Genomic DNA, 13,054 nt, shown 5'->3' with positions numbered 1-13,054 from the left:
ACATGATTGTACGTTCAATATCCAGACTTAATTACGTAAGAACACGTTCTTAATATGTCACATGCTTACAAATGTAATCTTACATGTACGTATACCACATAACCACAACCAGACATCTTAGGTCATAATTATTTACATTGTCAGTGCCTAGGAATAGGCAGGCCATGTCTACTATTATGCTGTTCTTTAGAGAAACCCGAATATTTATCACTATTGTAATCATTTGCACATGTCTACCAAATCACTTTACTTTCCTATAAGAATTCCGTTTACTTTCAGAGTCTTAGACCTTCTTGAAATTTCTTGGAATGTATGATCAATCATCTGTGATGAAATGATAAGGAAAAAATTTGCCAGCTCTTTTGATTCATTTTGTAACATCATGTAGCTCATATTTAACCGCAAAGTCCTGTGTAGTAAACCTGTCAGGTAAAAGTAGTGAAGCTGAAGTAATGATTGTAATAACTGCTGCATGTCAGTAATCAGAAGAATTACATGAATAGTTATAAGGTGAGAGTAGAATTTGATATATCAATGGAAGTAGTGGTTACAGTAATCGGCACAGTATTCTATGCGACAGTAGCCGTAGAAAATAATGAATAAAATTTGTGTTGTACGTGACCAGTATATCCAGTTACTCTGTCCATCCTAAATATACATTAAACAACTTGTTATATTACTTGTTGAGGTGATAAATGTTAGTTACTTTTGTCATAACAACAGGTGTGTACGTAACAAATATAATTACCACACTTGCGATACGACTCCCACCGCGGTACGACAGTGTTTCCCGACCTGGAGTCCTGTCCGGACGTAGGATGAAGCAAAATTGTTGCATGCGACTCAGTTCATCGTTGGCAACGATGGCAGAAAGGTGTTAGTATACCCGAGTGTTGTACTCTTGTGACACGTATGGTGATTTTTGTGCTTTTTAAGCGGAAGTATTGAGTGACAGTGGAAGAGATGCGTCTCTGAGGGTTCTAGATTTTCCTGTAACCTTAATGATGAAGTGACATTTCGGGATATGCCCATTATATGTTTCTGAGGTGAGTATATATAAGTAGTTTATATAGAATAAGACTTCATTACCGTTTTTTAAACTTTAATTACGTAAGGTGGGGACTTCATTCTATGAATAATAAGGAATAAAGCACTGATCACCTGCAGCTGTAACTATAAAGTAAGTAAAGTGTATTTCAAATAGGAGGACGAGATGGGCGAGTGTAGTTACATGCTTGATTTATTCAGTCTGTTGCACAAACCTCAGGTATATACAAACAGGGTATTTATATTTCTACGGCCAGCATTAAAAATCCATGTGGTGGGTGGCGTGCTTGCAGTTGCACCCACAGTATTAATAGTAGTACACTTACCTGCATATCGGCAGTTTTCCAAAGCTACTGTTGTTTATCCTGATCAGCCAAGGCTTATTTGAGGCTCCACGCCAGTATACCCAGTGCAGCCAGGCTGAACTAGAGTAAACTTAGATATTTACATGGAATGTTTTCTTTCCCACTGGTTTAAATACCTAAAATTCTCACTCGATGGTCGTTTTTGGTCCAATGCTTTCTTATTTATTTGGTGTCATTACAATTACTCGCTTGTAGAATACAAGGAAGGGGTTCTGTTATTCATGGGGCTTCGTCTCTTGAACTTTCTGTACTGTCGTGCAACTTTTTAGAACTTTGCGTGTTAGTAATGTTCACAATTTCATCACATATTGGAGCTTACAAAGTGCGTCGCGGTTTTTTTTTTTTTCATATAACATTATTAAGATCTAGGTCATCCAGGAGTTTCCTTGAGTAAAGTGTAGATGGCTTGAGTTGTTCCCTGTCGATGCTTGTCCGTGAATCCTAACTTCCAGCTCTGCCTCCCATTGTTCGAAAGTTGGCATTTGATTTTCGGTCTTTAAAAAGAGGCGATAATTATTATAGTGCTTATCGAAGTTAAGGGATCTGACATGACTTCATTATTAGTTTGCACTTCTTTTCACTGATGTGGCAATACTGTTTGTGTCCTTTGATCTGTAATACTTTGAAGTTCTTTCATTTCTCGCTTAAGGACGTGCGTGAAACTTAAAACAGCAGACCGGGATTACATAAGTGACCTTTTGGAAGACGTAATTCATGCAGATAAGATTTTCGTACTTGTTCAGCATCCGTAATTGATGAAATGTATCTATGATTTGTTTGTGGGTGTCAAAGGTAAGTATGTAAGTATAACATAAATGCATTTTTGGTCATCTGGCGCCTTAGTTGCCTTTTGACGAGTCGTCTGATAAGTCTGAGTATATTACGTCAGCATATTGTTCTCTTGTGCCTATATTCTTTTGTTTTAGTAATTGAGAAATAGAAGAATGATCTTCCTGCCCTGAATTCGTGTTGTCCTCTGATTGTTTGATGCATGATGGTAGTATACTTCACAGGACTTCTCGAAATGTTAATGACATTCTTTACTTGTTTGGCTTCAATATGAAGTTGGGATACATATTATAGTCTCACTTACTGGAACGGAATGCAAGGACGTGCTGTATGATTTTAATGTTAACTATGGGTGGATCACTGGTGAAGGAGTCATAAAAGTTCGTTTATCTTTTGCGTTATTATTAGCTCTGTGCCCACTTCTGTAATAGGCCCTTAATTGGCACTTTATTGTGAAATTTATCCATTATTAGAAATAATTTTTTTTTAGCTTTTTCAGTACTCTCAGTCCTTATTCTAAATGACTCTCTACTATCATTTCTACTTCAGACAGGTTTCTCTTCCCACTACGAGTTATCAGGTGTTGGGATCTGCCAGTCGTTCTTTACGCCTGTTGTGAAAGCTTATATTTACGTTTTTGGTGTGGTTCTATGTGAACTTTTATATATCCTTTTGGTGCTTTTGCCTCAAAAGGGATTCTAATTGTACTAGAAATAGTTCATGATTTATTCATTTCTACTGTATACGCTCAAAGTTGAAAATAGGTTGAGATTCGCATCTCTGTGGCGGTGCATGGTTTGATGTGGTTATGATAAACATTTGCATGAATACAGTGCGGTTTACATGACGTGACTTACTAAAGACTGCATTAATTGTGAAAGTAAAACTCTACGTATTATCAGTTGGTTCAATTGTAGTATATAAACTACGAAATTTGTCACGCAGCTGAAAGCTTTCTTTTAATTTAGTCTGTACTAGTCCCGTAGGATTTCTAGCTAAAATGTTGTACATTTCTTCGGATTTGTACCCATTTTGATTTAAGGTCATGATTAGAAGACCCTGTATTCTGGAAGGAGTGATTTTAAAAGTAGAATACTAATGTAAGTTATGTCAAATTTGTTTCAGAGTAGTAGATATCTACTTGATTAATTTTCACAGTTGATAAGACACTTTTACACCGAAGTTTAGAAGTTTTACCTTGAATTTGTTAACAAAGTTATCCACATTCCTTTAAGAAACTCAAAGAAGATTCGATGCTTTAAGGAAGGGGCGGATCACCATTAAGTTAAGATAGGTTGTCTCATAGATTCAAAAGCTTCATGCGAAGAAGTAATAAGGTAAATTTTGCTTTTCTGTTTACTAACTGCAGTCCCCCCAAGCCTTCCTCTCTCTACCATCCTTTCGTCCTCAGGGATCAGTCACATGGGGTAGTCCATCAGTCACGGGACCGGAATTGACACAGACATACATAGTTCACAGCATTTAATGCGCTTTAGTCATCGTTACGTAGATAGGAATCAGATTAAGGGTATCGTTTCCTTGTTTTTATTTTAATCGCTTAATTTTGTTACCTTATATTTTGGTTTGTGAAGGTTTGTTGCCTTGCCAGGCCAACCCACGACTATGTATATTGACTATGTCACTATTTATCACTCCCACAGTGAACCCTGACCGAACGTAATTTTGACTTAAAGATGACACATTACAGCCTCATTGAATATAAATGTAAGCTTTTAATGCTGTTTAGATATGAAAAGAGGGTTGCCCTTATCAAAGGTGATAAGTTCTTAATGATATTAAAAAAGAATCCGATCAAATGGCACTCAACATTGTTAGAACTGTTTTATGTGACATATGAGCACAGTGAAATTTAAATGGTGACATCAGTTTGCAGGGGAAATGATTTGTCCGTAGCAACACTTTTTGCTGATTCATTATTTGTTAAAAATACATACTGTTTAATGCGTCGAATTATTCAGCATTAGTCAGACCCATGACGAAAATGTTTCGGAAACTAACACATTACATCCATATCAGGGACTAATTAGACTTTATTGATGATTTTCCTAGTTATACTTTAAGCGTTCATGGTTTACAATAACGCAGTCGAGTTGTACTTTGCAAGTAAGGCGTAGTGACGTATGTCGGGGTCTGTGTGTAATGTTGAGTCGAAACCACAAGTGGGCTAACGTGCGAGGTTTCCTCGCCGTTGCTAACACTTATTTACATACAAGACCACAGCGAGCTGACGAAACTCTCATCCGAACTCAATACAAGTGTTGTGACATTGTCGGAAAATCTTACGAACTTACATGTATTGATATTGAATTATTTATCCTTATAATAGTTATAATTCATATCTTCCCTTACAGTGTGTATTGATATCACATTACTTATCCTTACAATAGTTATAATTCATATCTTCCCTTACACACACACACACACACACACACACACATACATTTATATTTATATTTCTTTCTTATATCTCCCCTGATGTGATTATTTCGCGAAAGTGCACTTGGAAACTTATCGTGTTTCATTTCCACGTGAGCTCGTAGGAATATATATATATATATTTCTTTGCTAACTTAAGGGATATATATATATATATATATATATATATATATATATATATATATATATATATATGTATATATCCTATAAATCTTTTGAAGGTCGTTCTTCCCTTACAGTTCGATCTGGAACTTTATCCTACGTATACCTTACGATGTTATCGGAAGTCTTCTACCCCAACACTTGGGTCTGGGAGTTCACCTTTCCTTACCGTACGTATACCTTACGATAGTTTCGGATGTCTACCCCGATAGGTGGGTATGGGACCTTAACCTAATCTTGCTTTTACCTAACGAGAGTGTCGGAGGTCTTCTAACCTCACAGTTGGAACTGGGACCCCCATACCTTACCTTAAGCGTACCTTATGATGTTTTCAGAGGTCCTCTACCCCCAAAGCTGGGTCTAGAACATTTACCATACCCTACGTTTACATTACGATGGTTTCGGAGGTCTTCAACGCCCATGGCTTGGTCTGGGACCAAACTTTTTTTTGTTACCACTTTCAATTCAAGGTGTTGGAGGGTCGCTGCTCATGTTTACGTAACCTCCACAGGGTTAAGTATATTGGGTAGTTGCTTATTCAGGCCCTTTTAAACCTTTTCATTCAACCGGTTGTAAAATTTGGAGTCTGTATTTTTCATCCCAGCCTATACATAAAAAAAAGGCGACATGCTACTGTTTTTTCTCACCTTTTTCATACAAACAAATGAAACAACTTGACAATTATTATGAAATATTCAAACTACGTAAGAATCTCAACCCCTATGCCTGTTACGTATCTCGGTTTGCGTAGCATCGAAGTGTGGAGCTACCCTGACGTAAGATAACCTCATAGCTTGTTCGGATGGAACGAAACCTGGCCCGAAATGATGCAAGTAGTGAAATCTTCACTACAGGTCTCTCTCTCTCTCTCTCTCTCTCTCTCTCTCTCTCTCTCTCTCTCTCTCTCTCTCTCTCTCTTTTTTACCCGTTCTGGTCTGCTCTTGGACGTTCCATGGTGGAATTTCTGTCATGTGTTGTCAGTTCGTTGCGAAAATAAAAAGTTAATTGGAAAGTGTTGTATTTCTCTCTCTCTCTCTCTCTCTCTCTCTCTCTCTCTCTCTCTCTCTCTCTCTCTCTCTCTCTCTCTCTCTCTCACACACACACACACACTGGGTAGGCTAAAGTATTTGTTTCAGCCTCTGGCGTAATTGTCTGCCAACGGTAGGCAGCCAGCCAATTGTACACTTAAAGAAGTACTTTTCTTTTTATTAGTACCCGGTAATATTGAGTGATTTTTTTTTTTATGCAAGTCCAAGGCTTTTAACATTCTTTGGTCCAGCGCGTAGAAACTCTCTGCTGGTGCCAAGTGTTAGGGACTTTTGGCTCAGATGAAACCTTTGAAATAACTGTAACAGGACGTCATCACAGACCTTTCAGTTTGCTGTGGTACTACACTTATAAATAACTGTATTATTCGAAGTTTAAACAAGGACTAGTTTATTTTGAATCGTACCGGGAGTAAGTCATATGGTTGGTAGATGGGGGGGAATCATTACGACCGTCGCAATCAAGTCATAACCACCGCCTGAAAAATCTTTAAAAACACTTTCTTCAGGTGTGAAAAATTATTTTCCGACAACATACACTCTCACTATGTGTATGACCCATGGGGCTAGTCCTACGAGAGAAAGTTGGTCTCGCATTTGGGTGTTTGTATTTTGAACGACTGTTAGTTATGCTATAGGTAATAACTCAAAGGACCATTTGTTCCATTTATCCTAAGACAGTGCAAATGTTCGTGTATGTGAAGGTAGTAAGTTGATGGGAATGCGCGAGTTGTGAGCATTGATTTCATTTTCTTGGATCAGCGGAATATTATGAATGCCCTGAGGTATGTTTGTTTTGTCAGTTAGTTCATAAATTTTGATCAGCTGGAATCTTATGAATTCAGTATCTTATTAAGGTCACTTTTTTTTTTTTTTTTTAGGTTCAATATACCTTAGTCTTATCGAGAACCCAGCAGGAAGAAATCATGGGCTGTTTGATCGGGTAGACGTGGCGACCATGAAACTTCACGCCTTCGAAGATTTCTACTCTCCTTAAGGGACAACATGCTCCTCTCTTCACGCAGATGGTGTTCCATGTGCTTATATGGAGTCACGAGGCTCTTCTTGCCTAAACCTACCGTGGTACTGGAGGATTGAATGTTATTTTGAGCTTCGTTGAATTTTTCTTCGAAAGTTTGGTTTCGTACGAGCTATGGAGACAGTTTGAAGACGAAACCTGTGCACATAGATACTCGTTCTCATAGCTTTCAGGGTTCCATAGATTCAACACAGTAATGAAATATTCCAGAACTTTCCAATATATGTAGTTTCAGTGTTATTAGGGTAAATGGAACACAGTGTATAAAAACTCGACATCGGAAGGTTAGCACTCGCTGTATACGATCTTAATGTTTCGTTAAAATAGTCACGGACATCCTTGAACTAGCTTTAGCTCTGTAGCACAATCGCACGTACACATTTTACTCAGCTGGCTGAAGCTGGAAAGAAAGCAAAACCAAAGCTGTAGATTAGATACAGTAGCATTTGCATGACTTACACGCACGCACGCACGCACGCACACACACGCACACACACACACACACACACACACACACACACACACACACACACACACACACGCACCATTCATGCGGCATCAACTTTCATGCAAAAATGCACTTCATCAGAAATAAATTCGTGGCAAAAGACGCTTGGAATCTGCTCGGAGGGGGAGAAAAATGCATGCTTATGCTCAAACAATATACACACATGCGTTGGAAGAAGTACGCGCATTCGTGGATGCGCACTGTGACGCATGCATCACGTCTGATTAGGGTACCTTACCCGAAGATCAACACCAGACTAAGGGCGGGAGGGAGGGAGGAATCACCTCGAAGCCTAGTAGTGGGGAATCGCATGGAAGGCTAGGCTAGCGCGCGTACTGGGGATCGGAATAGCGAGATAACATTTGTGGAGCAGCCGATCGTTACGGGTGCTGTGACCCCCCTAACTGTGCGCGGGGGGGATGTGTGGTAGGATGATAATCTCGTGGAAAAATGGAAACATAACATCCACTGATGCGGGTGGGGGGGGGGGGGGGGGGATTTGGTATGCAAGTGTCACGGTGCAGTGGACCGTAACATACACCCACACACACTCTCTTGTGCCTCTCTCTGTCTGTCTGTCTGTCTGTCTGTCTCTCTCTCTCTCTCTCTCTCTCTCTCTCTCTCTCTGACAGTCTCGTGGTCAGTGCTGTGAGCGCTACTGGACAGTCATGCCTATTAATTGATGAAAATCTCGTCGCGGGTGATGCATGGGTGGATAAGGTTCTCTCTCTCTCTATGTTCTTCCAAACTCTCTCTCTCTCTCTCTCTCTCTCTCTCTCTCTCTCTCTCTCTCTCTCTCTCTCTCTCTCTTTCTCTCTCATACACACACACACCTGTATATCCCGGATCCTTCTTTATTCTCAGAGTATTCTTAGGTCTTGTATATATATATATATATATATATATATATATATATATATATATATATAAATTTCTCTGTATTTCCTCCATTCTTTCCCCATGTTACTTCACGTTCCTCACCCTTCTACCCTTCATGAACCACTTCCACCGTCCCTCACCTCCTCACCTTCCTTCTAGCCGACACTTTAAACGATGACATTGAAGTCCGCAGGTTTTGATGTGGGTCAAGTGGTGCTTGACTCGTTTTTACCTTTCACATGGATCAGGTTGCGCCTTCGCCCTCACACCTTACGCCACCATCATGCGCTTGTCCTCATACATTCACTAGCATAACTCGTGCAGCTTGTGCATAGAAGTATATGTATATGCTTTACCTTACTTTCCCTTCTATCGTCTGAGGGGGCGCTCCTGCAGCGCATGCGTTGTCGGCCACATTCACTGGCCTGGATCACAACAACAGGTCATAAGGTGTAGTGATGTTTGATCTGTCTGCGTGTAGGGAGGATGCGGGAGAGGGGGGGGGGGGAGGCGCAATGGAGCGTGTGGTTTAGTGTCTTCAGTCTGGATGATGTATTGTTGGCATGAGACGTCATGTGTTATGCTGAAGCGGTGTTTTGTGATGTTGGATCGATGGTTGGTGTCCAGATCACAGGAAGGAATGAGTAGCTCGTAAATGTCGAGGGAACGTAATTTCTCTTTGATGGATATATGTCTGACGGGATAGGGTTTAACTGAGATCGAGTTAACAGAGCCGTTGTTTAGTGCGTGTCGGGTCATATCATCCGTGTTTTAGCATTTTTGAAATGAGGCTGGGGGTCAGGTTTTAATCTCACTCTGGGGGTTAGTGGTTATGGATTAGCACTGATGGGAAGAGGGTCTAGTGCTGTTGCAAAGAACTGAGTGTCGAGCGTGTTGAGATGGGGTTGTCTTGGGAGGATCCTTATGTTAGATTGTGTAATTAATGAATGCTTATGGTTGCTAGGCAGCCGATGATCGTTCTGTGTACTCTGTTTTGTATGGTTAGCATCTTTATTGTATTTGCTCCTAAGAGAATGGTTGTCCAGACCAGGCAGGTGAGGCGTAGTTTTAGGGTGGTGCTGATGAAGTTCACGCAGGGAGATGCTAAAGGCCCATTTTTTCTTGTACAAATCTGGTTACCAATAGGTGATCCGAGGGCGTTTAGAGTGTTGCTTTTATGTTCATGTTTGTGATGCGGGGATTTGCGTTTCGTACATGACACCCAGAGCACTTGGAGCTGTGCTGAGTGGTTGTGACTGGCCACTCAGAGATGGGAGGGTATTAGTTGGATTAATGTCTGTTGCTTTGAAAGGTCCCTGAAAATCTATGCAGGTGAAGACACTAAATTTTGGGTAAGCTAGTGTATATATATATATATATATATATATATATATATATATATATATATATATATATATATATATATTCTTTTCTTTCTTTCAAACTATTCGCCATTTCCCGCATTAGCGAGGTAGCGTTAAGAACAGAGGACTGGGCCTTGAGGGAATACCCTCACCTGGCCCAATTCTCTGTTCCTTCTTTTGGAAAATTAAAAAAAAAAAAAAATATAGTGCTGGTGTACACAGTTGCTGTTGCATATGAATATAAAATAAGGTTGTTAATCTATATCTACTTCCGTTTTGCATTACTTGTCATGTTGTTACGTCAACCATTACCTTGTGGACGTGCACAGGGGTACGGTTCGTGCACATACAGGCATGAAGTCGTGACCGTTAAAGTTGTAGGTAACAGTTTATGTAGGGACGGGAGCTTTAGCACTGGACTCGTATAATTATATACTGCCCCAAGGAGTGTGTGTGTGTGTGTGTGTGTGTGTGTGTGTGTGTGTTGCAGGCCCTCCCCTCCCCCCAACTGTTTTATCCCCAAGCGTTTACACTCTCGAGAATTAGCTGTTTATGAGAGCGCAATGTTTGTGCGTCAGTTTTGTGGACTAACGTAACGTCGTAACAGTTCGGTATATCACTGCCACCCGTCATTGGTCATGACACCATCCCCCTCCCCGTGTTTACTACAGTGGAGCGTCGCGCTTCGGCGGGTCAGGTGGCGGGAGGGAGGGAACGAACCGAACAGTCGTTGTCATCAACACCAAGGGGAGAACTACGGTAGCCTCCAACCGACAGTTTATTATCAATGCGTCGTCGTCCCTTATACCTAACATCTATCAGAACGGCCTGCCCTTATCTACCATACGGTATACCTTCCTTACCTCCAACACTAGATCTACCTGTCCTCACACACCCTCCCACCTCCTCCCAAACCTTCCTCTGCACCCTCCACAAAATAGAAAAAAAAATAGAAAAGAACAAACTGGTAACATTTGCGAAACCCGCCCAAGCCAAACTCCCTGCAGTAGGCTATGGAGGGATCGCCTTTGTCTGGCCCCGCGACTCAGGTGGCGTAGCACTGTGTGTGCCCGAGTCTGCATACCTTCTCGGAGATGACAGGATGTTGATAATGGAACTCATTGTTATCCTGCCGGGAGTGGTGTGTGTGGGGGGTTGTGGGGGTGTGGGGGAGATGATGGCTGACTGTGGGGGAGGGAGGGGTGCTGGCTGTCCGGCCGGGAGGGTTGTGTGTTTGTGTGGGGGAGGAGAGTTTGGGGGGGGGGGGGAGGGTGCATGGGCTGGCTGGTGACTGTGGGGGTGGGAGGGGCGCTGGCTGACCGGCGCGCGGGGAGGGGTGTGTAAGGGCGAGAGAGGGCCGGCAGACCGGCCGGTGAAGGTGAGGTCAATGATGTCCTGGGCAGAGGGAGGGATGGGTTAGAGTGAGGAAGGCGATGATACGTCGATCCTCAGAACACATTAAAGTCACCTGGACAAAGTGACATTGTCACAGTTCATAGGTGATCATTAGGTTAAACAGTGGCTTCCAGCCACGAATATATTACTAACCTCATCTTTCACATATGTATTTTTCAGTATGTATTTCACGTAGGCCCTTGTATATCCCGTGCGTTCCGAAGCTCTTCCCTCAGTCTGGTGTCGAGGAGTGAATATACACATGGAATAGTGTGCGAATTGTAATGTTTGTACGTACATTTTGTACGTAGATGACCCATATATTACATAAAGTGTGGATAGTGACTCACTGATGTTCCTGTAACGTGTGCTTTATATATAGTCTTTTGTTAAAGTTGGTGTGTTTTGGCCCGACACCTATTTGCGTAACATTCATCACGTATTTTTCCTATTGCATTTTGTTTTTGTTGTGCACCAATTTGATGAAAAAAGTTTATGTGCCGAATGCTATTGATGATCCATAATGGTTTCATTCTTGATTAGCGTGTCGCAATGAATAGTGACTTAGAGGCATTTGTCTTAGAAACCATATTTTGCATGTGATTAAATCAGTACTATTTTCGTCTCACCCATTTGTGTGTAGGCGAAGCTACGATATAGTTTACAACTCTGGCTTGTACGCCTCCTCCAGAATTATTAGCTCTTGGCTTTTACACAGATCCATGTGGTTAATAGCAGTGTTGATTTCAGTATGCCATCATGCTGGTTCTGGAAGCGTTGGAACGAAACAAAAAATTGCTGCAGGGTTAAAGCCTAACTTGGCCTAACCATTGTGTTCTGTGTATTTAAGAACTTCATTGAAAACACGTAATCGTACGAGATCCGTTTTCATTTAGCGATCCGTCTTTGCGTTTAGGGGAAACTTAACGAATCATAGTGGGGTATACTAGAGAAATGATGGTGCAAGGTTGGATGTATGTTGTGTGGGCTGGGTTAGATAAAGAGGAGAATAGGAAAAGGATAGTGATAGGTGAAAGCGTTATCTTAATATATGGTTGATCATGTAAACACAAAATTGATTATCAGTTAGCTAAAAGCTTATTTTGAAGACTATGCTGTGCAAGATACGACATTTTAAAACATTATCACACAGAACATTACCTAAGTACTGTAAATTGATAGATTTCAAGACTTAAGAAAAAAAAGTTCATGAACAAGAAAACAGATCGACCATGTATGATAGCAATCCACACTCACGGTAGCGATGACAATACCAGGAAAATTCAGTCTTATCATCATCACTTTCTACCACAGCCCTTGTCTGTGAACGAGGAAGTAGCATGTCTTTATGCTGATATTCGTTTGTTTCAAGTAACATCCTACGCAAGAGGTAACAAATATATATATATATATATATATATATATATATATATATATATATATATATATATATATATATATATATATATACATATATGTTATATTATATTACAGACGACTTCAGAAGTGGAAAGTTTTGTTTCATCCTTGACCTCTGCTTGAATCGAAATGTCATTTGATGTACGTTTTCTTCCCTCTCATTCAAGAACAGCAAGAGTTATGGCGCTTTCGATAAGTTATTTGAATATGTATGTCACAGGTTCTTTCTGTAGGTCATAAGTATAAATCCATGAAAGTATTTTGAAAAACAACGCGACTAGTTGCTTTAAATGTGTTTCCGTATTTCAGAATTACAATGGTTGCGTTATCACGGATTGATGAAGATAGCATTACGAATAATCCCGTTGGTGTACAGTGATGTTTATCTTGACTGCCGACCATCTCAGGGACACTTGAAATGTTTATTAGTTTAAGACGTGAAACTGTTGACATTACCAGTGGATGGGTACTTAACAGCGACTGCTGGCAACTGTTTTTAAACCTTGCCGTGTGGTATTTCTTGGTGGTATTTAAAAAAAAAATTTTGCTGTTTTTTTTTCTGGTTGAAGCTTATGTACAATACA

General features: G+C 40.6%; 1 long non-coding RNA gene across 1 annotated transcript in view; it reads left to right on the top strand.

Moving 5' to 3' along the window:
• The first annotated feature begins 835 nt into the window (after nucleotides 1-835).
• Nucleotides 836-13,054, top strand: part of LOC139760290 (uncharacterized) — a 142,994-nt gene continuing 130,775 nt past the window's right edge. The window contains exon 1 of the long non-coding RNA XR_011715303.1: nucleotides 836-1,046. This is a non-coding gene — a long non-coding RNA (uncharacterized lncRNA). The remainder of the gene's footprint in view (nucleotides 1,047-13,054) is intronic.

Source organism: Panulirus ornatus, chromosome 3 (genome assembly GCF_036320965.1).
Source record: "Panulirus ornatus isolate Po-2019 chromosome 3, ASM3632096v1, whole genome shotgun sequence".
Lineage (NCBI taxonomy): Eukaryota > Metazoa > Arthropoda > Malacostraca > Decapoda > Palinuridae > Panulirus > Panulirus ornatus.
Note: the sequence above shows the minus strand (reverse complement) of the source record. Positions and strands in the feature narration are given on the sequence as shown.